The sequence below is a fragment of the Pelobates fuscus genome, chromosome 7 (genome assembly GCF_036172605.1).
Source record: "Pelobates fuscus isolate aPelFus1 chromosome 7, aPelFus1.pri, whole genome shotgun sequence".
NCBI classification, from domain to species: Eukaryota; Metazoa; Chordata; class Amphibia; order Anura; family Pelobatidae; genus Pelobates; species Pelobates fuscus.
This window is the reverse complement of record NC_086323.1, coordinates 55,957,024-55,982,418: the sequence shown is the minus strand read 5'-3', so window position 1 is coordinate 55,982,418 and position 25,395 is coordinate 55,957,024. Positions and strand designations below refer to the sequence as shown.

The following is a 25,395-nucleotide window of genomic DNA, read 5'->3' as shown; positions in this document are numbered from 1 at the left end:
CAGAAAAATAATCTTAGTGATTGTAAACTATTGTAAATTATTTTTCCCACATAAAACCTGATGAGGCCCAAGTGCTCTTATAGACACACCTCCACTTGTACCTTTTTTATCTAATTGTATATGACTCACATGGTGTGAATGGCCACAAAAGTTAGCAAATGAGGATGCCTGATTCCTTTCAGTTAGCTGTTTCTCAAGGTCTTTTTCCTACTGAACCATGAATAGATTATTCGGTGCTTGATCAACTTGAGGTTAAGCAGGATATCATAACACAGAGTTATACTTCTCTTGACATAAATATGATCAGAGCTTTGGAACTATAGAGAGGAGGTGCCACCAGAGCTACCCTGTATAAGGATTTATTCTACATAAAAATTAAAAATTTGCAAAAATGTATAAAAATTATTTCCTGCCACGTGGATTTCTGTACGCCTTGAAAAGATCTGAGATGGTTTTGGGATATGAGATGACCTATTTCATGTACCTCTATTTGGTTTATTTTCTATTGTAAATGACTGAATGTGTATTATTTGTACATATGTATGATCAATGGTTTAATTATAGATATATGTTTGAAGAGTCAGAAAGCAGCATGATGACCATCTTAGTGGTTATATGAATAACCATTAATAAAAAAAATGCCCTTGAAGTTACCATTTAAAGTGACACTATAGGCACCAAAACAACTTTAGCTTAATGAAGAAAATTCTGGTGTACAGATCATGCCCCTGTACTCTCACTGCTCAGTTCTCTGCCATTTTGGAGTTAAATCACCTTGTTTATTCAGCCTTTCAAAACACTTCCTGAAAAGGAACCTAGATATTTGAGATATCTGTATTGCACATTCTGTTAAACTAGAATGTATTCTCCTGCTCTGTTAATTGCTTTTTAACCCCTTAAGGACCAAACTTCTGGAATAAAAGGGAATCATGACGTGTCACACACGTCATGTGTCCTTAAAGGACCACTCTAGTGCCAGGAAAGCATACTCGTTTTCCTGGCACTAGAGTGCCCTGAGGGTGCCCCCACCCTCAGGGACCCCCTCCCGCCCGGCTCTGGAAAGGGGAAAAGGGTTAAAACTTACCTTTTTCCAGCGCTGGGCGGGGAGCTCTCCTCCTCCTCTCCGCCTCCGTTCCTCCCCGTCGGCTGAATGCGCACGCGCGGCAAGAGCTGCGCGCGCATTCAGCCGGTCACATAGGAAAGCATTCATAATGCTTTCCTATGGACGCTTGCGTGCTCTCACTGTGATTTTCACAGTGAGAATCACGCAAGCGCCTCTAGCGGCTGTCAGTGAGACAGCCACTAGAGGAAATAGGGGAAGGCTTAACTAATTGATAAACATAGCAGTTTCTCTGAAACTGCTATGTTTATAAAAAAATTAGTTAACCCTAGCTGGACCTGGCACCCAGACCACTTCATTAAGCTTAAGTGGTCTGGGTGCCTAGAGTGGTCCTTTAAGGGGTTAAACCTGCAAGAGCCCCCTGTGTGCGATTAAAGTTCAATTTACAGAGCAGGAGATAAAAACCTCTAAAGCAAGCTAACATCTGATTTTAATTGTTTTTCATGCATATTGTGTCAGTCACAGACACAGGAGATGTGGCTTGGGCTGCATAAACAGAAACAACAATAATTTAACTCCTAAATGGCAGATAATTGAGTAATGAGACTGCAGGGTCAGTCTATACACCAAAACTGCTTCATTAAGTTAAAGTTGTTTTGATGACAATAGCATCCCTTTAATATAGGCAACAAGAACAAAGAATGTGTATAAATGATCTATGTTATTAAGCAGCTAGTCGGAATGCAGATATTTAATCATGCAGTAACTTTCTGACAAGACCTTCTCTTACTCAGCTGTGAACATCATTAGCAACTTCGCTATGTTATTTTTCCTTACGTGAAAATAAAACTCGATTTAAAATTCTAAAGGATATATTAGACACTTTATTATCTGCTGGAAAATTGAAAAATGTCTCCATAAGGAAAATCTGATTGTAGCATAAATAATAATTGTTTTCATCCACCATCTTCACAATTGTGATACCATAGGCCCTGAATTAAATCGTCTCATTGCACTCCAGGTGGTGCTATGTTCAAAAATTTAGGATTAAATGTCTGTCTGTATCTAGGCTCGATAACTGATGTTAGCGTGTCTTTCTTTCTGTGTACATTGAAGTGTTATGCTGTCATGTTGATTTTCATTTTTTTTCTCAATAAATGCATATATTTGAATTATTTTTCATATTATATATCTAGATATTGTTTTTATATCATCCCTGAAGTCTAGCTGAAAGGAAGCAGAGGTCTTTATGTTGTGCATGTTAAAGGGACACTCCACCGCCCAAATGTAGAATATATTTTAAAATCCCTGTTTAGTAGATATATTACAAATGAAAAAATGCATGTATTAAAATATGCATTTTTTTCATTGAGGGAACATCTAAAAACAGTTTGCAAAAACTGCAGATCTCTTGTCTGTTGCCTTTGCAAGCCCTCCTCTTTAAAAAAAAAAATCTTTATTTTTGCTAAGACTGTTATCAAAAAACATTTAAATTACAAGGATTTGAGTGAATACACAAAAAAATGCAAACATTCAGAATGATTACAACACTACAAAACCATATTCAAAAGTAGTTTCCAATACAAATAACTAGTGAAATGATCACTGCACGTAGTGTCTGCACCATTTAACATAGGGTAACTCGTCTGGGTATTTTTGTGTCACATAAAAACAGAAAAAAAAACAGAAAAACAGTGATGGAGCAACATTTGTTATGAATATAGGAGGTGTTGATGTCCGGCAAAAGGCCTAGGACCATCAGGCCCTAGACTCAGCAGTCACCACTGCCATTAAACAATCTGGAAGGTTCGTAAAGAAATCATAAAACCTCCGTTGCATAGACCGCACTTAAAGGTCGGATAACACCAAAAGAAAAAGCGCAGGACAGGGTAAGAAATTGAAGGCAAGTTAGAGTGAGAAGCGGGACAGGGGTGAGGGGAGGCAGGAGGACAAGCCCTCCTCTTCTAACCCCGCCAAAACTTGTCACTGTCCAATCACAGACTTCCTAATGCAGCTCAGCGAGAAGTATTTGCAAGGCAGGTGCTCTGCACAATTGCTGCCTCTTGAGTTCAGTGCAAATAAGCAAATCAAACCAGGAAGTTACAGGACCGGTTTTCTGCTTGAAAGCCAAGGGGGTGTAACCAGGTTCATTTATAAAAGTGTAAATTTCTATTGAAATCTAAACTTTTTGCAAACTGAAAAATAAAATGGACACAGTCTTCACACATAAAGTGTTTTTTTTAGCAAGCTAAAGTGCTTTAGGGGTCCTGTGTGTCACTTTAAACTAGAATGTCTTCCTTGGATAGATGTGCGGTCTAAATGGACACGTGCTGCACCTGTGATGGTAGCATGCATTGGCTGCCAGTAACAGCAAACTGATATAATATCAGTAAACAAGTAAGATTGTGTGACAAAAAGGGGCTACCATATAATATCTATTTTGATCATGATTATGTCTTAATTGATGCACTGTATTCAGCAAAAGGGACGCTATATACGCTGTTCATTATAAATAAAAATAACGAGGGCATGCAGAGATGGAGGAATTGGGGTTTCTGTAACATGCTCATATAATGTGTGATTGCAAGGGAAGGAGGAACTGGTCTTATATACCTATCTCCTACTCTTTATAACGGCAGTAATGAGATGTTTATTAGTTAAATAGCTTTAACGTATAGTCATATCATAGGGTTCTAATCCCACAGACCAATGTGTGCATTAAACTAATAAATACATTTAGTTCCATCATGGATGGGTAGTTTGTATGGTATAAGGTGCAGAAGGGTTAACAGACAGGTGTTTACATGCATGGTATTTTTGCTTTATTAATGGTTTGGTAAAACTAAACCAACGATTCTACCAGAATGCTTTGCAACCTATTGGTAACCATAAATCAGAAATGAATATTTTGTGTCAACAACAGCGCAAACCAGGTTCTTAAGATTTTCAAACTGCCGTAGTCTGTAATATGTGTTAGTCTGTGTATTAGATAAGATTCCACCTGCTGGCAAAAATAATATTACAGTCAGGCCAATCTTCCCCTACCATTAAAAAGGAGCAGGGGGGGACACTAGAGCCCATCTGTTGTAGATCTACAGCTCCCATGATGCTTTGCCAGCCCTAAGCTTAGAAACGCATCACTGACTTTTTATCTTGGAACAGTTGAGAGTTTATCATTATCATTTTGCTAAACCTGACCTAATATATGTGTGAAGCAGACAAATGATTATTGACTTTCAGTTAGTTAATTCTGTCATTTCCTATAAGGAAAACACATGTTCAGACAGCTAATTTGGGAGAGTCGGTTGGAGATGAGTTTGCAAAATTAGAGTTTGCACACTGCTTTTGTTGAGGTGGGGGTGAGGGGGATCTCTTAAATTTTACACCTTCCCTGAGGATAATTGACTTCATATCTTGTTGACTGCTAATGTCCATGCTTGGAGCTATATAGTGAGGCAGGCCTCTGGGGTAGTTTCATATTGAGTCAGAGCATGGTTCGTATAGCAATGCTGATATATACAAGGGAGAGTTAGTCTCTATTGTACTTAACTGTTTGATTTGTCCACAGATTAAAGTTTTAAATGCAGTTTCAGGGTGATTTCTTGCAGTTGTACCACACAGATTTTATATTTTACATTAACATGGTTTATTATTTTCTGCTGTTAGTTGTTATACAGAGTGTTTTTAGGAGGATTACAATGTTGCAAGCTTAGATTGCATCATAATGGTTACATTTGTATTCAACGTACTCTATCCCAGTTGTTTAAATATTAGCAAACATTATTAATTCATTAAGTCATTCATGCAATAGGCCTCCAGTTTAGATCTGCGATTGTTGTTTATATATACAGCGGGACCTCTGTTTACAGATTTAATGCGTTCTCCAGGACATTTCTTATTGCAAAAAATGTGTAAACCGAAACGCGATGTCCTATAGGAATGCATTGAAAACCAATTAATCAGTTCTGGAGGTCCCTACCTTTCCACAGCTTGAGAAATTCACCAAAAAGTCCCAAAACAACTGCAAACAATTTCCAGAATGGCTCCAAAACTCGATCTAAAAACCGCTCCAACACTTCCACACTCAACGCCACATGCTACCCACAGGCTAATCTGTTATTTTGGCCTAAATTTTGCAAGTCGGTAACAACAAAAAAAATCTGATCAATCTATTTCTTATTATATCAATTCAATTTAGTAGACAATATGTTTGTTGAATTGGCCTACTCAATTGCTCTGTTTTTGGTTGGACTAATCTACTCCAATTTTTATATTCAGCTCAGTGGAAAAAAAACCTTATTCGATAGGAGGACTGTTTGCAGTCTTGATATTCTTATAACTATATTCAATAACTGCTGCGCACAATATTCTGTATAGAACAGTTGCTTGTGTTAACTCTACTTACTGTATGTGGGCATTCTGCAACAAACAGACATTTTAATCTAATAACAATTTTTAGAAGCTGCATTCTCAGAACAAAACATCACTTTGCATAAGCAGGTTATGTTTTTGTATAAAATATATATGTGCAGCAACTCTATTTTTGTTTTTGTGTTAACACTGTTATGTCGTTCTATGCTGCCACGCATTTAACAGCCTTAAAAGCTGTTGCAGTGGCATAGAATGCTGTGCCTTGCACTTTCATTTACTTACCTACCCCGGCGATCCACTTCAGGGGGACTGTCTGACATCCCAGGTAGTTCCCTCTGGCAAATCTGGCCCTAATATACCATGTGATTGTGATATCCTCAGAGTCTACTCCGGCCCCCTGCATTGACCCCACTAGACACCCCATAGGCCCCCAACATTTATCAGCAGCACGCTATACTTTTAAACTCTACTTAAGGCTTTTATTTTATTATTATACCAAACCACACCCTCAGTCACCACACACAATGGTTCTGATGTGTACCAGGCTCTATGAACCTAATGTTCAACGTTTTCCACACGTCACTGTCCATGTCGAATGTCAAAATGTACAGAAACGTTTATCAATATATGTTTATGCTGTTGGGGCATTATAGTTTGCGGTGTTCTTTTGTTACAATCTGCAACAAAATATATATATATTTTTTAAATGATGAATGTGCTTGGCACACCTCAAACAATAACTTGTAGAGTTCACTTGCCAGGGTGTAAAAACCCTCGTTGAAAATATATAACAAACTAAGAAAGGGTGCACTCCAAGGTCTTCAGAAACAAACCAGTTTAATCCAGTTTTTTTAAATTAAATCAAACAATCATCTGTGTTAAGTAAAAATCAACGTTTTGACCCAATAGGGTCTTTATCAAGATCCACAGTGAACTTACTAATGTGCCTATATATATTAAAAAGTGACTTACCAATAGTAGTGAGACGACAGCCCGCAGACTGAATCACATGGGAATGTGCCGACCCCCTTTTCTTCGCTTGTGATATATACACACGTATATTTATATTCTATATGTATATTTATGTAATCTATTTACATAATTCTATTATTTTATTCATTACAATTTGAAGGACCTTCCTGACAATCCAAGCAGAAAGTCCAGAGAATTTAATTTACAAGCCCTATATTTAACCCTGTAACTTTCCAAAACACCATAAAATGTTTACATGCGGGTAATGTTGTACTCGGGAGTGTATGAGTTTGTGACTAAGTGGCTACTAAAAAAGACTGGACATACCTCATTTTGAATATCCTGCGTTGTCGACTCTTGCAAATTTTATGCCATGATGGGGATAATTCTCATTCCTGACCTGTCATACGGTCTGAAAAGAAACATAGGTAAAGCACGCCAATCTGACAAACTGAAATGGGTAAGCCCTTTTTTGATTCTGTAACGCTCCAAAACCCCATAAAACCCCATAAAACCTATACAACGATGATATAATTAGTAAAAGTGTGTGTTTTTTATGAAAAATTACTTTTTTAATACCCAGTTTGCCTACTTTTGCAAATGGTATACCGTGATGGGGATAATTTCCATTCCTGGGCTGCCATAGGGTCTCATAGGCAATATTGGGCAAATTTTAATGTTTAAAAATGTAAATGAACAGATATATTTCACCTTGTAACTTTCCAAAACCTCATAAAACCTGTACATGGGGGTACTGTTGTACCCGAGAGACTTAGAACTAAGAAAATAACAACACTATTACTGAATTTCTCACACTTTTTTTTTTAAAGATTTTATTCATATGTAATTATGTTTCATATATAAATATTTTATGTGAAATAAAAGCCCTGTTTCTTCTGACCAAAATGATATATAATAAGTGTGAGTACACTTAATATGAAAGAGGTGACAAACTCGGGGAGCTTCTGAGGAGGCCTCAGGGAGCGATGAGGCCTGTCATGGCGCCCCTATTAGACAGGCTATCTTATTCTTCCAGCGAAACATCCTTCCCGGATTTGGAGGAGCTGGCTACCATTGCTAGAAAACAAAAAGTGGACATACCGACTAAAAGGTCTGAAGGCTCACCGGTGACGGAGGGAACACTGAAGGCACTCCTGGAATCTAGCTGCCGACATAAACTCCTTCAAAGAGGAGATTAGCGGAGTGTTGAGACGCCTCCATGAAACCAAGATATCTACGGCCGCACATGAATCCCACTTAAATACCATGGAACAAGAGATCCACGAGCTGCGACGTGAGCAGGCCCAGACCCAGAACCGCATGGCGATGATGGAGTACCGGAGGAGATGGAAGAATGTTAAAATTAGGGGCATACCAGCCCAGATTAGTGCAGCTGAAATCCCTCACCTCATAAGGAGGCTACTTACACACCTCTTCTCGGCCAAGCAAGCAAAAATGATGGCCCTAGACGGGTGCTTCAGACTACCAGCACCTACATCACGCTCCACAGAGGTGACTGGGGACGTTATTGTCCGCTTCCAGAATGGGCTGGACAGGCAAGCGCTCCTAATGGCGCTACGAAACAAATCACTGTACGACTTTGAAGGCCACAAGCTCACGTTTTACCTATATCTTTCCAGAGCAACACTGGAGTGGCGCAGGTCACTAAAACCGCTGACAACGGAACTGGTACGGCACAATATCCCCTATAAATGGAGCTCCCCAAAATGCCTGCTGATACCCCGACAATCAGGGAACTTAAAAATCCAAGAGGCCACGGAAATAAACGACACCCTGCAACACCTGGAACTGCCCATAACACCGGAACGTTCGATACCGACGACCCAAGCACCACAACCCCACATTTGGGACCCAGCCAGGAGTCACTACTTTGTACCGGCTGCCAAAAGAGGCACCTCGGCAGCGGCAGCTACCACCTGAAGGACTGGCTAGATTGCAATGCCTCTCCACTCCAGGACAGTCTAACGCTATGTTTTGCCTGCAATTGTTTTTGTTTCACTGCCTATATAATGTTTTACTTTAATGTTATCTAAGACCTGACACTAATTCAGGTACCCGCTGACTCCCTTATTTGCTGGCTCGAGGGCTGCACCTCGTAACACCCCACATTCCCCCCCCCCCCCCACTCACTCAGCCACAGTGCTAGCCTCCTCTATGCATAGAACCACGCTATTAACTTAGCAACTGACCAGGAGGCAAAAGGCCTCAAATTGCCCCTAACTGTAACTTCCTACTCCCCCCTAAGGGGGACACTACCAACACTACCACAGGCTATACAGCTAAGCTTTTAGTCCCCGAAGCGGACCTTCACACACTAGCCTGCAAACTTACTACTTTTTATTACAAAATGTGCTGTTTCTAACAGCCAAGGCTTCATTTATAACTTGTTGAATCCAAAGTACTGCAAACAGTTTACTACTTTTTGTTTTTTTAATATGTTGAATCCAAAGTACCGAAACTGCCATTGGGGCAAGGCAAGTGCTACTGTTATACTTTGCATAACAAAAATAAAGAATTTAAAATAAAAATAAAAATACGAAAGAGGTAAATTATGGTTGAACAGACTCATAGTTTAAATTCTAGGTTTTGTTTTGATAAGAAGTTTTACAATTGCCTCTGTCCTTAAGGGGGTTAATAAGTTAGACCATGTCTGAAATATTGTATGAGTAAGAATTAGGGTTATTATTATTCATAAAACTTTTTCAGATCCAAATATTTTTGTAAAGGTAGAACCAATAAATAAAAATGTAAATCTCGATAATATTATGAACTGTTAAATGTTTGGAATCCCCAGAGAACAGTCTACACACAACATTTCCATAACATAACATTAAACATGAATGCTAATAAGCTAATATGTCAAATCAAAATAATATCAGTAGTCAAGAGGTTAAATGATGAAACAACATTCACTGTACAACATTCACTGCAAATTATACAACAAAACAAACTGCAAAAAAGATTTTTTTAACTGCAATTTTTTCCCAACTTGACTGTTTTGATCTACACTTCATAATTCCCCTTTTAGTGAATGATTTGTCCATATATATTTGTCCATTTAAATTCCGCTCGCCTGCTGTGGTGATAAAGAGGGTTTGTTAATGTGACAAATACATAATATATGTTACCATATGTTTCTTTCCAGCATAATTGATGAAGTGGGCCAACGTTAATATTTGTCAAAGGTGCTCAACGCGTTTTTTTTTTTTTTTAAACAAGATCTTATGTAAAAATGATACAGACATTCTCACCTACTCTGTTTAAACAATGGAAGCTATTCTCTTCTCAGATATATTAATGCTATACAGTTCTCCTAACTCTGCTATTCTAGGGGTGATGTGATCATCGCCTCACTAAATATGGCAATGTTTATAGCTATCTGTTGGAGAAGCAATGTGCGGCTCTCCCTTTATTTCGGGAGAAGGGCAGTTCTGTATTGTCACGCGCTCTGTGTCAGTGAATGATGTTCGCACACTACCTGTATATTGCTTTGGGTGGTAGGTGCCAAGTTCACCATGGGATAATTGGAAAGAGACTGCTGCAAGCTATAAGGGTAAGTTATCTGTTTCCTATTGTGTCATTGCTTAATATTTGAATGCAAGCGTAGCAAACCTATAATTTCTGTAGTGTGTATTTTTTATTACTGCACGTATAGAGATAGATCATTTTCCCAAGACCAGTGCCATGGGGCTTGTTGCTATATACATGTTGGTGAATTCTTTTTTTTTTTTTTTTTTTGCAAGTGTCTTCACTGATAATGCATTTTACACTTTGCACTTTTATTCTGTTGTGACTGCTGTTACTTTGTGACCACCTGGATCAAACCTTTTATACCTTATTTCACTTTATTCACAATGATTATTTACCGAGGATTTCGATATGAACAGTCATGTCAACCAAGCAGAGTTAATAGACTTTTTTTTAACCTGTAAACAATTCTACTGTTCCTCATTTCCTTGCCCACTGAGGGTTATTTAACTATTTGTGACTTTAAGACCAGGGAACTGGGATGCACCTGGTCCTTCTTCTTAGGGGTAGGTGGAAGGATGGTTCCTTTTTTCTTATGTCCAGATGGATTAGACACTATATTAGACACTATATAAATATTAGGATCACTAGATTTGGCATGTCTTGGTAAAGTTATTATTGAACTTGTGGCCCCCCCAAGATTGGTGATTACCACACGAGCAATGGGATAGAAGAAGGCGTAGAAGCTTTTTGCCAATACTTTACCTCATTGATTCCTTCCTTTTATCTGTGCATACTGTGCATATGGAATGAAGTAGGGGGAGGGGAATTATCCCCTCTGGTTAAAACTGGGTTTTTTGGCCATTTTATTTATTTAAATTGCTCGGCCAACATGCACCTGCTGTAGCTTATAGAGCCACTCTCTTAGAAGGCTACATAAAATCTAGTGGATTTGCCCAGTCCAGCACTGATACTGAGGTTATGGAGTGTTTTTTCACCAATTGGAAGCCTTTGTATCTGGTGTAGGATGCCAAACAGCCTGGATAGATGGATTGTAAACTTTAAATACACTTAGATTTGCCGACTATTCTCAGTTTCATCCTGAAACGGTTCGAAAAGTTAAGAGTCCCTGGTAACACACATCATTGTGGAGCTTAAAAGTGAACTGTAACTTGCCAGGATTTTTAATGTTATGTTTGCGTATCCTTGTATTTAACAAATCTGTATTTGTGAAGTGTAGAAAATACAATTATATTCTAGAGATCCAGCTCTTTATCCTGGAACAGGATGACAGCATCCTACCTCCCTGTCAATCATTGTTATAAACTGTGTCCTTAGCACATGGCAGTCAGCACAAGGAAAACACAGAGAAGAGGAGACATTAAACAATGTTTCTATTTCTCTTCTTCATTTGCCATGTCCTGTTTTTTTTTCTCATTTTAACTGGGTTCTGATGTTGTTTTAAAACATTGAAGAAAAAAAAAAATGAACGGAAAATTAAAAAGAAAAAAAGTCTAACACAAGCAATTGGTGATTTTTGAATGTTTTATTTAATGGTGTAATTTGCAGGGAAGCAGCGATTTCTTTCTAAGTTAATGAATATTGAGGTAGAACATTCTTGATAGACCTATTAAAAACCTGGTCTTTTTGTTGTAATGAATTTGTACCCACAGGAATATGTTAATGCATTTTCTTTCTCAATTATCATATAATTGTTGAAAGTTTTGGGAGTTTTGCTGAAAAGTCTGGATGTCAGTACATGTCCGATGAAAATATTACTAAGTAGCAAAAGTCTGGATATGAACACTGGGGAAACACTGAAATATTTAAAAACTTTCAAAATACATTCAGAACTTCAAGCCATTGTGTCCTTGTATTGACACATGGACCCTTATTTCTTTAAAGTGATAGAGCAAAATTGTCATTCAGGGATTATCATTTCAATGCCACCTGGATATACATATTTCAATTATTTGCCTTTAATCATTCAATTCCCCCCAAAATACTCACATCTTATATTGGACATTTATACGTTATAAGAATGATCTACACACACAACCTATACTGATCACTTTACTAATTTGTCTGTTCCCCTACCAGTGGGTCTCTGTGTTTCTTGCCTTGTAACATCAAAGCAAGAACTCAGAGACCCAGTAAAATTAAAGAACATTCCTACTCATTCCAAGACATATAGTCAGTATATTTAACCAGTTAAACTGGAATTGTTTAGATTTTCCTGAGCGTTGTTTTTATTTACAATACATTCATCTGTCAGAATAATTGTGGTATATGTGTCAAAAGGTAGTATTCTATTAAATCTCTAGGTCACTTCTAGCAAAAGATTGAACTATATTTATTTTATTTATAAACTGTAGCAAAGGAATGCGTAGGGAATCAACACAATAAAGGAGGAAACTATATTTAAAAGAAAAAAAACTACCACAACAAGAGGACATAGTCTTAAATTAGAGGGGCAAAGGTTTAAAAATAATACCAGGAAGTATAACTTTACTGAGAGGGTAGTGGATGCATGGACTAGCCTTCCAGCTGAAGTGGTAGAGGTTAACACAGTAAAGGAGTTTAAGCATGCGTGGGATAGGCATAAGGCTCTCCTAGCTATAATATAAGGCCAGGGACTAATGAAAGTATTTAGAAAGTTGGGCAGACTAAATGGGTCGAATGGTTCTTATCTGCCGTCACATTCTATGTTTCTATGTTTCTATGTAGTTTATGAGGTTATTCAATTCAGCTATTCTTCAAATTTTGCAATTGCCTTGTTATTATTCTACAATTCTTATTTAGTCATGTGGGCTTTTATTATTGGTCAGCACCAATTCTGGTTATTAGTTCCGACCAGTTAGAAGAGTATATGTGAACAGGTATTTATATGCACTTAATGGAACAGTCCAAATGACCATGGGACCATGACCACTATACCAGGTTCAACGCAGGAACTTTGAGATCTTCGTAGAGGAATTGACCACCCTCTGGCAAACCTCAGGTAGGAAGTCAAACCATTAACAAACGGATTGGGTACTCCTGACACCATAACAGTGTGATGTAGTGGTTATGGTACTTGGGATGTTCTATTAGTATGTGTGTGTTTGTAGGATGGATGTAGTATGTGTTGGACAATTGTCTCAACCAGAAGAATTTAGTTAGATACAAGTTATCTGGAAACAGAGATGGGAGGATAACGGATGCTGATTGAAAATGCCATACAAAAGGATGAAAAACTATTTAGAAGACAAAAAAGAATGTTCTTATAGGTATTTTAGGGTTGTAAAAATTCTCCAACTGAGATATGGCTTCTTCAATAGATGCAATTTCATACAATTCAATTTCAGCATGAAAATAAACAAGCTTTCTGATTACACATGAAAATAGGCAGACTAAGACTGAGCCAGTTTGCTTTTTTTCCACATTAAAACCTGCGATTCCACTGGTGCAGTTGCTTACACTTCATATCAGTAAATACATAGCCAAGACCTTTACTTTTACCGTGTGTTCTGGCTAATCACACGATCCTGATTTACTGAAACATAAGCTGTCTTTAAATCTGTTTTCATTTCTATAACAGAAACATTTAGTATAAACATAGTATCTGATAAATTGAAAGGGGTCATTGCATTGTATTGTAACCATGGAGTGGTTCCAGAGTGCTTTACAATCAATCTTGTACTCTGTATAAACAGCAATGACTTTGTTTCTGTGCACCCTATAGTGAAAGAAACTAAAAGAATTGAACATCTGGATTTGTTGTGCTATGGAGCTCCCAGGGACCCCTCAGCTATAACCTTTTTATATTATTTTCACAGAATATTAATAATAGAAGTAATAATATTCTTGCCGTCTCTCAGATTGTTTACTAAATAGATTGAAAACTGAATTGCAAAAACAAACAAAAAAAATCTCTGTCCCCACTGTAGTCACAGCTTGGCTAATGAGCCTGAATTTTGGCAATTTGGTTTCAATTTACCATAATTCGTTTTTTTCATTTTTTTTCAATTTGACAATTTTTATTTTGTCATAAATCATAAATGGGGGTTACAGAAAAGGAAGGGGAGAAGGGGTTCAAAAGTGACACATTACATATATTTTACCATAATTCGATTTTAACAGAATAAAACGGTATTTACTAAAGTGAGAATTGTTGTGAATGCAAAGGGAATTCCAAGTGAATTTCAAATTTAAATCCAGAGTAGCTACATTGTAAATATTCTTGAAGGGACACTGTAGGCACTTGTCCCTTTTGTTTACATTGCAGCTCTAAGTCTTGCCTCTGTGGCTGTCTAACAGACTGTCACTAGAGGGCTTGAATTGAAACTGACCTTTGGCCCGGTATCTGACACTGGACCTCCTCACGCTCTGCATGAGTACCTCCAGCGTCAGATTTTTCATTATAGAAAAGAATTGATTAATGCTTTACTATGGGGAAATCCTAATGCGAGCGCATGCGCATTAGGTCTCGACTGATGTCAGCGGGGGAGGAGCGTGGGTGGAGCCTGACCCTGTGCCAAGGGACTTTGGTGCTGGATTCAGGTAAGTGACTGAAGAGGTTTTAACCCCTTCAGCACTATGGGAGGGGGAGTACTGGGGGGGGGAGGGGAGGGTAGGGGCTCTGTAGGTACCTATAGTGCCAGGAAAACGGATTTGATAACGTAAGCCCAAGTGTTCTCACAATGACACGATCTGCCTTTTTTTATACTCACCCATTTAAAAATGAAAATTAGTATTTCAGTCAATGGGGTCAACTAGGGAAATACAGATCAGGGTTACTGAAAAATTAACGGAACCCAGCAGTGATTGTCAAATTAATTTATATATTTATTTGTGTAACATATGTGTGCAGCATAAATCAGCCAGAAGCAAAAACCTTTTGATGTATATGATTTAATTTAACTAATGTGAATACATTGTTGAAGGTCTAGTGATTATTCACTTGAAGATATTTCCTATTTGAACCCACATATGAGGCCATATACTTCAATATGAATGGGAATGGGATGTATAACAACATACAGCTGCAAGTCTCTTGAATAAACACAATAGTTCCCTTAATATAGGAGAAGGGATGTTTAATTGTGATCCCAGCTTCATTTCGTGGTTTTTAGAGAATTATGGACTATCACATTCTATGTTTCTAACTGGGTACCTGTACTCAAACAACCCCTGGTCTAAGAGCTCACTCAACTTTGAGTATTCCTCCTCAAATATATACCATCTGTCAACAGTAACATAGTGACTGACACCCACTTAAGGGCTCCTATAAATCTCAAACCATAGTGTATCGGTGTGGCATTGGGTATAATTAGCTATTAAGGGCAATAGTCTCTTTCATTGATTGCGGGTCAGCAAATGTTTTGTGTGATGTCATTTGCCATGATATTGGCCTCAATAATTTGTATCTTAATCTTCCCATACCCTCAAAGAGGGAACTAAACTTTTATAAACGTTTACAATGATATGAAGAATATGTAAATATATTAAAAGCGTTGCCTTCTATTCTACTTTATTCTATTGCATTTTAAAAAAATAATAATTTGAGACATAGGGGAAGGGATCAAAAAGATAATATTTTGGCTGCATTAGACACGTGTATTCATTTTCGTACCAATACGATTTTGTCCGAAAATCTGGGTTTTTCGTATATCCGAACTAAATATAAACGAAACAGCAAATGCCGAATGCATTACCATTGCGTTTCGTTCGTTTAATAAACTCCATGTTGCAGGGGAATTAACCCCCACAGCACTGAGAAATAACAGTGCGCATGCGTGACAAAAAAAAAAAAAAGGAGGGAGCTGGCAGCTCTACCAGCTCTCTCCTTGTAATGAATAACTATTTCTGCTTCCCCCCTGCATTAAAAGCTATGGGGATTACTATGACCCCCACATTAATAAAAGGGAGGTTAAATCCTCCCTCATGCGTCTACACGCGGCATGTCGCAAGTAGGGGCATGCCGCCCAAACAGCGTGCTACCAGTGACTGCTCGTTGTCATTTTAAACTAAATATAAATCAGTATGGGGGTCACTATGACCCCCATATTGATAAAAGGTAGGTTAAATCCTCCCGCATACCCCTACTCACGGCATGCCACAAGTAGGGGCATGTTGCCTAAACACATGTAAAAGTACTAGTGACTGGGCAGCTATTGCTGCCCAGTCACTAGTGCAATCAGGGGGGACCGGGCACAGAATATAACTAGAATGGGGGGGGGGGACATAGGGTGGAGGCTATTAATATAAATGGGGGGACCTAGTGTCCCCCCCAGGTCCTCACCCATGAGTAGTGGGTGGGGACCCTAAATAAATAAATAATGGGGGACCTAATGTCCCCCCCAGGTCCCCACTCATGACTGGCGGGTGGGGACCACAAATAATAAAGTGACTAGGGGTCCCCAAACCCTTATTACCCCCCCCCCAATAAAAATACCATACCTACCCCATCACTCTAATAATAGTGAGGGGGGAGGGCAATAAACTACCCCTGTAAAATAAAATGTCATACTTACCAGTAGATGTCTTCCTTCTTCTTTTTTTTTCTTCAGCCCCAAAAAAGGCCAAATAAAAATCCATAATATGCTTCCCACCTGTTAAAATAAAAAAAAAAAACCTGGGCAAAAAAAAAAAAAATCTGCCTCCCCCCCCAAAAATCCCGACAGTAAAAATATAATCCTGCTTCATGGAGGGCACGGCGCAGAATGAGCTTTGCAGGGCGGGGAAAGGCTTATTGTCAGGGTACCTGTGGTCTCTACCTCCGAAAGAGGTAGAGACTTAGCTGTTCCTCCATCCAGACGGTCTGATGGCTCCCTTCCCCGCGGTCTATCCGGTCATGCTAGGCCGGCCGCGAGGGAGTGACTGCCTTTTACAGCATCTAGGTAGGAAGTAGTCATCAGGACACTCCCCCGGAACGACCTGTCAGTCAATTGCTGCAGGACCAATCAGGACGCCTCGGAGGCGTGGTTACTGCTCTGAACAGGGTATTTAACAGAGCTTCTTTCATTTGCTCATTGCCCTGTCGTGGTTCTAGCTTGTTCTAGTCACTCAGTGCTTGTGTATTCTATTATTCCTTTTGGTTTTGACCCGGCTTGTTTACCTTACTCTGCTTATCTCTGTTACCCTTGATTCGGCTTGTCTCTCGCTTACCTGTCTTCTGTTACCCTCGACCTCGGCTTGTCTTTGACCATTCTATACTGTACTACTTACGTTAGTCCGGCCATTCTAAGGTCCGGTATACGTATCTGGCTACTGTTTGTACTCTGCGTGTTGGATCCCTGTCCCGATCCTGACATTACGACAGGGCCAATGGATCCTGCAAGTACAAACAGTCAGCTGGCTGCTCCTGATCCTAGGTTTGAAGCCATGGATCAGATGGCGCTTGCGCTACAGGCTCTATTAGCTTGTGCCAATAACCCACCAGAGGAGATACGTAATACCCCTGTTTCTCCTGTCGGTTCAGGTCTAGAGGTAGCCACAGTGGGTGCTTCTTCTCACATTACCCCCCCAGTACGCTATGGTGGGGCTCCTGAGAAGTGTCGTGGTTTTTTAAACCAAATTAGTATCCACTTTGAATTACAACCTCGCTCTTATCCTACAGATAGGGCAAAAGTAGGATTTATTATCACCCTACTCATTGAGAAAGCTCTGAGATGGGCCAACCCACTATGGGAGAACGATAATCCATTAGTTTATAACTATAACGCATTTGTAGCTGCTTTTAGAAGAACATTTGACCCTCCAGGTAGAAAGGTTAATGCAGCCAGATTACTGTTGCGCCTGAGACAGGAGAACCAAACACTGGTGGATTATGCACTAGAGTTCAGGTCTCTGGCGGCAGAAATCAAGTGGAATGAGCAGGCGTATATGGATGTATTTTTGAATGGCCTATCTGATGTAATCCTTGATGAGGTTGCTACCAGAGAACTCCCTGAGAATTTAGAGGATTTAATTTCGTTCATCTCTCGTATAGATGAACGTCTAAGAGAGAGACAGAACACTCGAGAGAGGAACCAGAGACCTTCTTTTAGGTTAGCTCCCGCTGTTCCAAGTCCTGACTCCACGATATCTTTGCTTACTGAACCTATGCAGATAGGGTATACCCGCCTCTCTGAGGAGGAAAGACAGCACAGGAGAAGAGAGGGTTTGTGTATGTATTGTGGAGCCAAGGGTCATTTACTCTCGAACTGTCCTAACTGTCTCTCTAGAGGACAGGCCTTGGGTGTTTCTATTTTGTCCTCTACTCCTGATTATAAAGATCACAGGCTTCTGCTACCAGTTTCCTTAACTTGGGGGAAGGAAGTAGTAAGGGCTATGGCATTGATAGATTCCGGTGCTGCTGAGAATTTTATCGACCAAGCCTTTGCTAGTAAGAACAATTTCCCATCCCAGCTAAGGGAGACACCTTTGGCCGTTGAGGCCATAGATGGTAGACCACTACTAGACCCTGTTATCTTTCGTGAGACCATACCCATTAATTTAAATGTTGGTATCCTACACGTGGAGAATTTATCTCTTCTGCTCATTTCGTCTCCTTCCGTTCCCATAGTTCTGGGGTACCCATGGTTGAAAAAACATAACCCTATTATCGATTGGGAGTTAGGAGAGATACTCTCGTGGGGCCAGGGCTGCCAGGATCGGTGTTTGTGCAAGGTTTCTCCATTAGCTAATATTAACATACCGGAGAATCCTACTCAGTCCACAGAAAGACAAATACCAGACCTTTACCTAGACTTAAGGGCAGTGTTTGACAAGAAGAATGCCGATTCTTTGCCTCCACACAGGTCCTTTGACTGTAAGATTAAGCTTCTACCCGGCACTATGCCTCCGAGGGGCCATGTATATCCTTTGTCTGTTCAGGAAAACTCGGTTCTAGAGGAGTATATTCGGGAGAATTTAGAAAAGGGATTCATCAGGAGGTCTTCTTCTCCGGCCGGGGCTGGGTTCTTTTTCATTAAGAAGAAGGATGGCACGCTGAGACCTTGTATCGATTACCGAAGCTTGAATAAAATAACTGTCAGAAATGCCTATCCTATCCCACTGATTACCGAGTTATTTGATCGTCTTAAGGGCTCCAAAATCTTCACCAAGTTAGATCTCAGAGGGGCTTACAATTTGGTGAGAATCCAGCAAGGTCACGAGTGGATGACGGCATTCAATACCCGGTATGGCCATTACGAATACACTGTTATGCCATTTGGACTATGCAATGCTCCTGCAGTATTTCAAGATTTGATTAATGAGGTACTTAGGGAGTTTCAGCATGATTGTGTTATTGTTTACCTGGACGACATACTAATACACTCTAAGGAGATTGAGACTCACCATAGACAGGTCAGAAAGGTATTACACAAGCTGCTGCAACATGGTCTATATTGCAAATTGGAGAAGTGCAGTTTTGATCAGTCTCAGGTAGACTTTCTTGGATACGTGATTTCTGGGGAGGGTTTTAAAATGGATCCTGTAAAACTTCAATCTATTTTAGACTGGCCCTTGCCCAAAGGACTCAAGGCTATCCAAAGGTTTATTGGTTTTTCCAACTACTATAGGCGCTTCATTAAAGGATACTCCTCTATCATTGCGCCTATTACCAATATGACCAAACAAGGGGCTGATACTAAGTTCTGGTCTAAGGAAGCTCTGGGTGCTTTCAAGACTCTCAAGGAACTTTTTGCCTCGGCTCCCATTCTAGTCCATCCTGATACGACTCTGCCTTTCTTGCTCGAGGTCGATGCCTCTGAGACTGCAGTTGGGGCTGTTCTGTCTCAAAGGTTAGGGGTGGATAAACCGTTACACCCTTGTGGTTTCTTCTCTAAGAAATTTTCTGGGCCTGAGAGCAGATATGACATCGGGGAAAGGGAACTGTTAGCAGTCATTAAAGCCTTAAAGGAGTGGAGACATTTGTTGGAGGGGACCCTACACCCTATTACGATTTTGACGGACCACAAAAACTTTTCCTATATTGGGGAGGCTAAGCGCTTATCCTCTAGACAAGCTCGTTGGTCCTTATTCCTGACTCACTTCAATTATGTACTGACTTACAGACCTGGTTCTAAAAACTCTAAAGCCGATGCATTATCTCGCCAATATGAACCTTCTACTGTACCTGAACCAGTTCTTTCTTCTATAGTTCCGAAATGCAATATCATTGCTAATACGAATCTCAGGATTCATTCTCCATTATTGGCCGAGATCATTAAGTTGCAACATCTAGCACCCAAACAGACTCCTGCGGGCCGTCATTTCGTTCCTCCTGCTCTTCAACTGGAACTTTTACAGTGTTTACATAATAGCAAGATGGCGGGACATCCTGGTATTCGCAAAACTTACGCGTTGATCTCTAAGGACTTCTGGTGGCCTGCTTTACGGAGGGATATTGAGGAGTTCATCGCTGCATGTGAAGTTTGTACTAAAACCAAACAACCCCATACGCTTTCATGTGGATTCCTGCAACCCTTGGAGGTTCCAGAAAAACCATGGTCCTGTTTGGCCATGGACTTTATTGTCGATCTACCTATCTCTAAAAGACAGACTGTTATCCTCACCGTGGTTGAAAGGTTTACTAAGATGGCACACTTCATTCCCCTGCCTAAACTCCCGTCTTCTCCCGAATTGGCAGAGATATTCGCTAAGGAGATTTTTCGCCTACATGGGATACCCTCTCAAATTGTATCGGACAGAGGCTCCCAATTTGTTTCCCGCTTTTGGAGGTCCTTCTGCTCTCAACTTGGTATTAAATTAAACTTTTCTTCTGCCTATCATCCTCAGTCTAACGGAGCTGCTGAACGTACCAACCAGAAGATTGAACAATATTTACGATGCTTTGTTTCTGAACACCAGGATGATTGGGTCGGTTTGATTCCTTGGGCGGAGTTTGCACACAACAATCTCGTTTGCGATCCTACTCATTCAAGCCCCTTCTTCATGAATTATGGTTTTCATCCGTCTATTCTTCCTTCGGATTCTCCTTCCCAGGGGGTACCGTCGGTTGATGTTCATGTTGCCAATTTGAGGAAGTTGTGGGATCAAACTCGACAAATCCTTGTGCACAACTCTATGTTGGTCAAGAAACACGCTGATAAACGTAGAAGGGCGGCTCCGGTCTTTGTTCCTGGTGATAGGGTATGGCTGAGCACGAGGAACATCCGTTTAAAAGTGCCCTCCATGAAGTTCGCTCCTCGTTATATTGGACCCTACAGGGTGCTGACCCGTATCAATCCAGTTGCGTATCGTTTAGCTCTTCCTAATACCTTACGCATCCCGAACTCGTTTCACGTTTCATTGCTGAAACCACTCATATGTAACAGATTTTCCTCCACAATAGCCCCTCCTCGCTCCGTTCAGGTGGAGGGTCAGGAGGAGTATGAGGTTAACTCTATTATTGATTCTCGAATCTCCCGGGGGAGAGTACAATATCTGGTTGATTGGAAGGGATATGGTCCTGAGGAGAGGAGTTGGGTACCTCAGGAGGATGTTCATGCTCCCCGTCTCCGCAGGGCGTATCACTCTCGCTTCCCATCTCGTCCCGGTTCATTCCGCCCGGTGGGCGTATCTGAGAGGGGGGGTACTGTCAGGGTACCTGTGGTCTCTACCTCCGAAAGAGGTAGAGACTTAGCTGTTCCTCCATCCAGACGGTCTGATGGCTCCCTTCCCCGCGGTCTATCCGGTCATGCTAGGCCGGCCGCGAGGGAGTGACTGCCTTTTACAGCATCTAGGCAGGAAGTAGTCATCAGGACACTCCCCCGGAACGACCTGTCAGTCAATTGCTGCAGGACCAATCAGGACGCCTTGGAGGTGTGGTTACTGCTCTGAACAGGGTATTTAACAGAGCTTCTTTCATTTGCTCATTGCCCTGTCGTGGTTCTAGCTTGTTCTAGTCACTCAGTGCTTGTGTATTCTATTATTCCTTTTGGTTTTGACCCGGCTTGTTTACCTTACTCTGCTTATCTCTGTTACCCTTGATTCGGCTTGTCTCTCGCTTACCTGTCTTCTGTTACCCTCGACCTCGGCTTGTCTTTGACCATTCTATACTGTACTACTTACGTTAGTCCGGCCAAGGTCCGGTATACGTATCTGGCTACTGTTTTTACTCTGCGTGTTGGATCCCTGTCCCGATCCTGACACTTATAAAGCCTTCCCACAACCTGCAATTAGGCTCAGAGTGCTCTGATTGGTTGGTCAATCAAGCCATTTCAAGCCAACCAATCAGAGTGCTCTGACAGGTAAATGAAGTGACTGACAGGTAAGTCTCTACAATTACCTGTCACAGCACTCTGATTGGTTGGCTTGAAATCTAACCAGAGTGTTCTGTTCTTTGAGATTTTCCCATGCTGTGAAATGATGACACAGAGCACTCTGTCATTTAAAACTGGATATAAACGAATCCTATATAGAAGTGTTAGAGCTACGGTTAGAGTACGTGTAAAAAGTAGCTATTTAGATCTAAATAGCTACTTTTTCATATTTCAACATTGTTATAGCTTTTGCTATAACTTTTGGTTACATGTACTCTTACCATAGCTCTCTATCACTTCTATATAAAATACAGATTTTTATATCCAGTTTTAAAGGACAGCTGGCTGCTCGCTGTTTAGGCGACATACCCCTACTAAACGAGGGGACCTGGCAAAGGTAGGGACATGTGGCAGGATTTAACCTGAGCCAGGTCCCCCCTTATTGCAATAGCTGCCCAGCCACTAGTACTTTTAAATTTGTTTAGGCGACATGCCCCTACTCGCGGCATGCCACGAGTAGGGGCATGCAGGAGGATTTAACCTCCATTTTATCAGAGTGACCCCCATACTGATTTATATTTAGTGTTAAATGACAGCGAGCAGCCACTGGCTGCTCACTGTTAAGGAGACATGCTCCTACTCATGGCATGCAGGAGAATTTAACCTCCCTTTAATTAATATGGGTGTCATAGTGACCGCCATAGGTTTTAATTGGGGATGGGGGGTAGGAATAATTATTTATTACAAGGTAGGGCTATTTTTTAACGAATTTAGTTTGAAAACGAATGGTTTGCGGATGAAATTCGTGATTGACGAATTACATTTTTATTCAGTACGAAATCATTCGTACGAAACGAACATTTCACTGGTGCACATGTCTAGGCTCCATCACCCATAGTTCATTCTGTGCGGTTGTGGTATGCTTGGTCATATTTTTTTATGTCGAAGCAGGAACTGTGTTTCTTCAGCAAACATGGGGTAAGATTCCATTGAATACCAGTGTTAGATTACTGATTACCCACTCCCTTGACTTTACACAGGTTCCATTCATGCAAACATCAATATTGGAATGGGATTTCTAAAAGACACTTATACTCACACTAAATAACAGGAATGCCTTTGTATCTATACACAACATTACAGAAGAAAGCATATTTAACCCCTTAAGGACACATGACATGTGTGACATGTCATGATTCCCTTTTATTCCAGAAGTTTGGTCCTTAAGGGGTTAAAACTGAATTTGTCTGTAATTTAATTCTGCAATACCATGCCAATGTCTGCTCCCTGTATAACACTTAGGTCTTGGTTTAATGAGCTTTCCAAATGATTTAATATTGTTACAAAAACATTCCAAATTATTTATCTACATAAGTCACATTAGAAGTCTATGGGATTTTTCTTTAGATAAATTATTCAAAAGGTTTTTATAACAGTATTGGATCACTTTGAACGCTTATACAATTGAGGCCTTATTAGCAGGCTGCTAGATTGGCCACACAGGTAAATCAAAGAAAAGCCACATGTGGCAGAAATAATTCTGGGAAGAATTGTTAGATTTGAAAAGTTTTATCTCTTGGGATTACAGTGACAAATGAGTTGATTCTGATATATTCTGCTGTTCTTTAGGTCTTGGCATAACTTTTGCCTTTCTATATAATGTATGTGTACTTAACTAGTTTTAATGTTTGCTTTCTGTATTGTAACCGGCTTTGCAAAGCTATGCCTCACATATAGATCTTGCACTGAAATAGTTACAGGCACTTGGAACCTCTAGTGCCTTCAATGGCTGGCATTCTCAGGTTCCATAAGATAAGGACTCTCTTGGGTAGTACAGAGGAATTTGCTATGCTGTGTAGCCACATGTCTAATGAGAAACTAGGGAAATTCAGCCAGAGAACAGGACACAAACTGCTCGTATTTCCTTGTTTCCTGAAACCTCTCTTTCCACCTCACAGAATCATTAGCACATAAAGCCTTGCAGAGGTTGAAGTAGAAGATGAAATAAAGTATCTTCTTCTGACGTTGCTGGATGCAACTTGGGATCTTACTGTGTCATCAAAATATGGAACAAAGTAATGCAAGTGTGTGGGGGTGGGTTAGGCCAGGGACGGGTTAGTGAGTGAAAAATCCTATGATTATCTTCAAAAATAATTTATAAACTTGAAAAAGAATCTCCTGAAAATGTCCTGGAAGTAGGGTTGCCACCTTTCTTAGAGAAGAATATCATCCGCACTAATTTGCATAAATAGTTAGATATGTGTGACCTACCAGGGAGTTACAAAATGGAAAAAAAGAAAATAAATATGGATGAGGAAATTTTGTTAAATGATTTATTTATGTACAATAAAAAAAAAAAAATTATAACGAGGGATTGCACTGCAATTTGGGAAGACATGACTTAGCTGCAGAGTGTGTATCATTGTGTGTATGAAGCAGTGTGTGTACCTCCCAGTGGCGTACTAAGGGGGGGGGGGCAGAGGGGGCGGTCTGCCCCGGGTGCCACTAGGTGGGGGGTGCCATGACTCTGGTCTGGGTGCTGGAGGGGTCTGTGTGAGCTGTGGCCGCACAGTGCCCCATGGTAGTAAGGGTGCCGGGCGGCCAGAACAGCTCACACAAGCAAAGAGCAGCTCAACTGGCCGCACGGAGGAAAAGTGGGGGCGGAGCTAAGCAAAATCAGGGGTGGAGCCAAACCGGAAGCGGGGGTGGGGCTTAATATGGCCCTTACCCACTGCTGTTAGGAGGTGCAGCAAGAAGGAATCTGCTTCCCCACAGGCTTCAGGGAGTCCAGCCCTCCTCCAGCCCACTGTCTATAAGTAAGAGTGTGTGTCTGTCTGTGTGACTGTGTGACTGTGTGTCTGTGTGTAACTGTATGCCTGTGTGTGTGTATTTGTGTGTAACGGTATGCCTGTAACTGTGTGTGTGTGTAACTGTGTGTATGTGCATGTGTGAGACTGTCTGCCTGTAACTTTGTGTGTGTGTGTGTGTGTGACTGTCTGCCTGTAACTGTGTGTGTGTGTGTGTGTCTGTCTGTAAGTGTGTGTGTGTGTAAAACTCTCTGCCTGTGACTGTGACTGTCTGCATGTAACTGTGTGTGTGTGTAACTGTGTGTATGTGCATGTGTGAGACTGTCTGCCTGTAACTTTTTGTGTGTTTGTGTGTGTGTGTGTGTGTGTGTGTGTAAAACTCTCTGCCTGTGACTGTGACTGTCTGTCTGTAACTGTGTGCGTGACTGGCTGGCTATGACTGTGTGTGACTACCTGTAACTGA

At 40.6% G+C, this 25,395-nt stretch overlaps 1 protein-coding gene across 6 annotated transcripts in view; it reads left to right on the top strand.

The window, feature by feature from the left end:
• The window catches only part of CACNA1E (calcium voltage-gated channel subunit alpha1 E), a 738,678-nt gene that overhangs the window by 230,343 nt on the left and 482,940 nt on the right, over window positions 1-25,395 (top strand). The window lies entirely within an intron of this gene.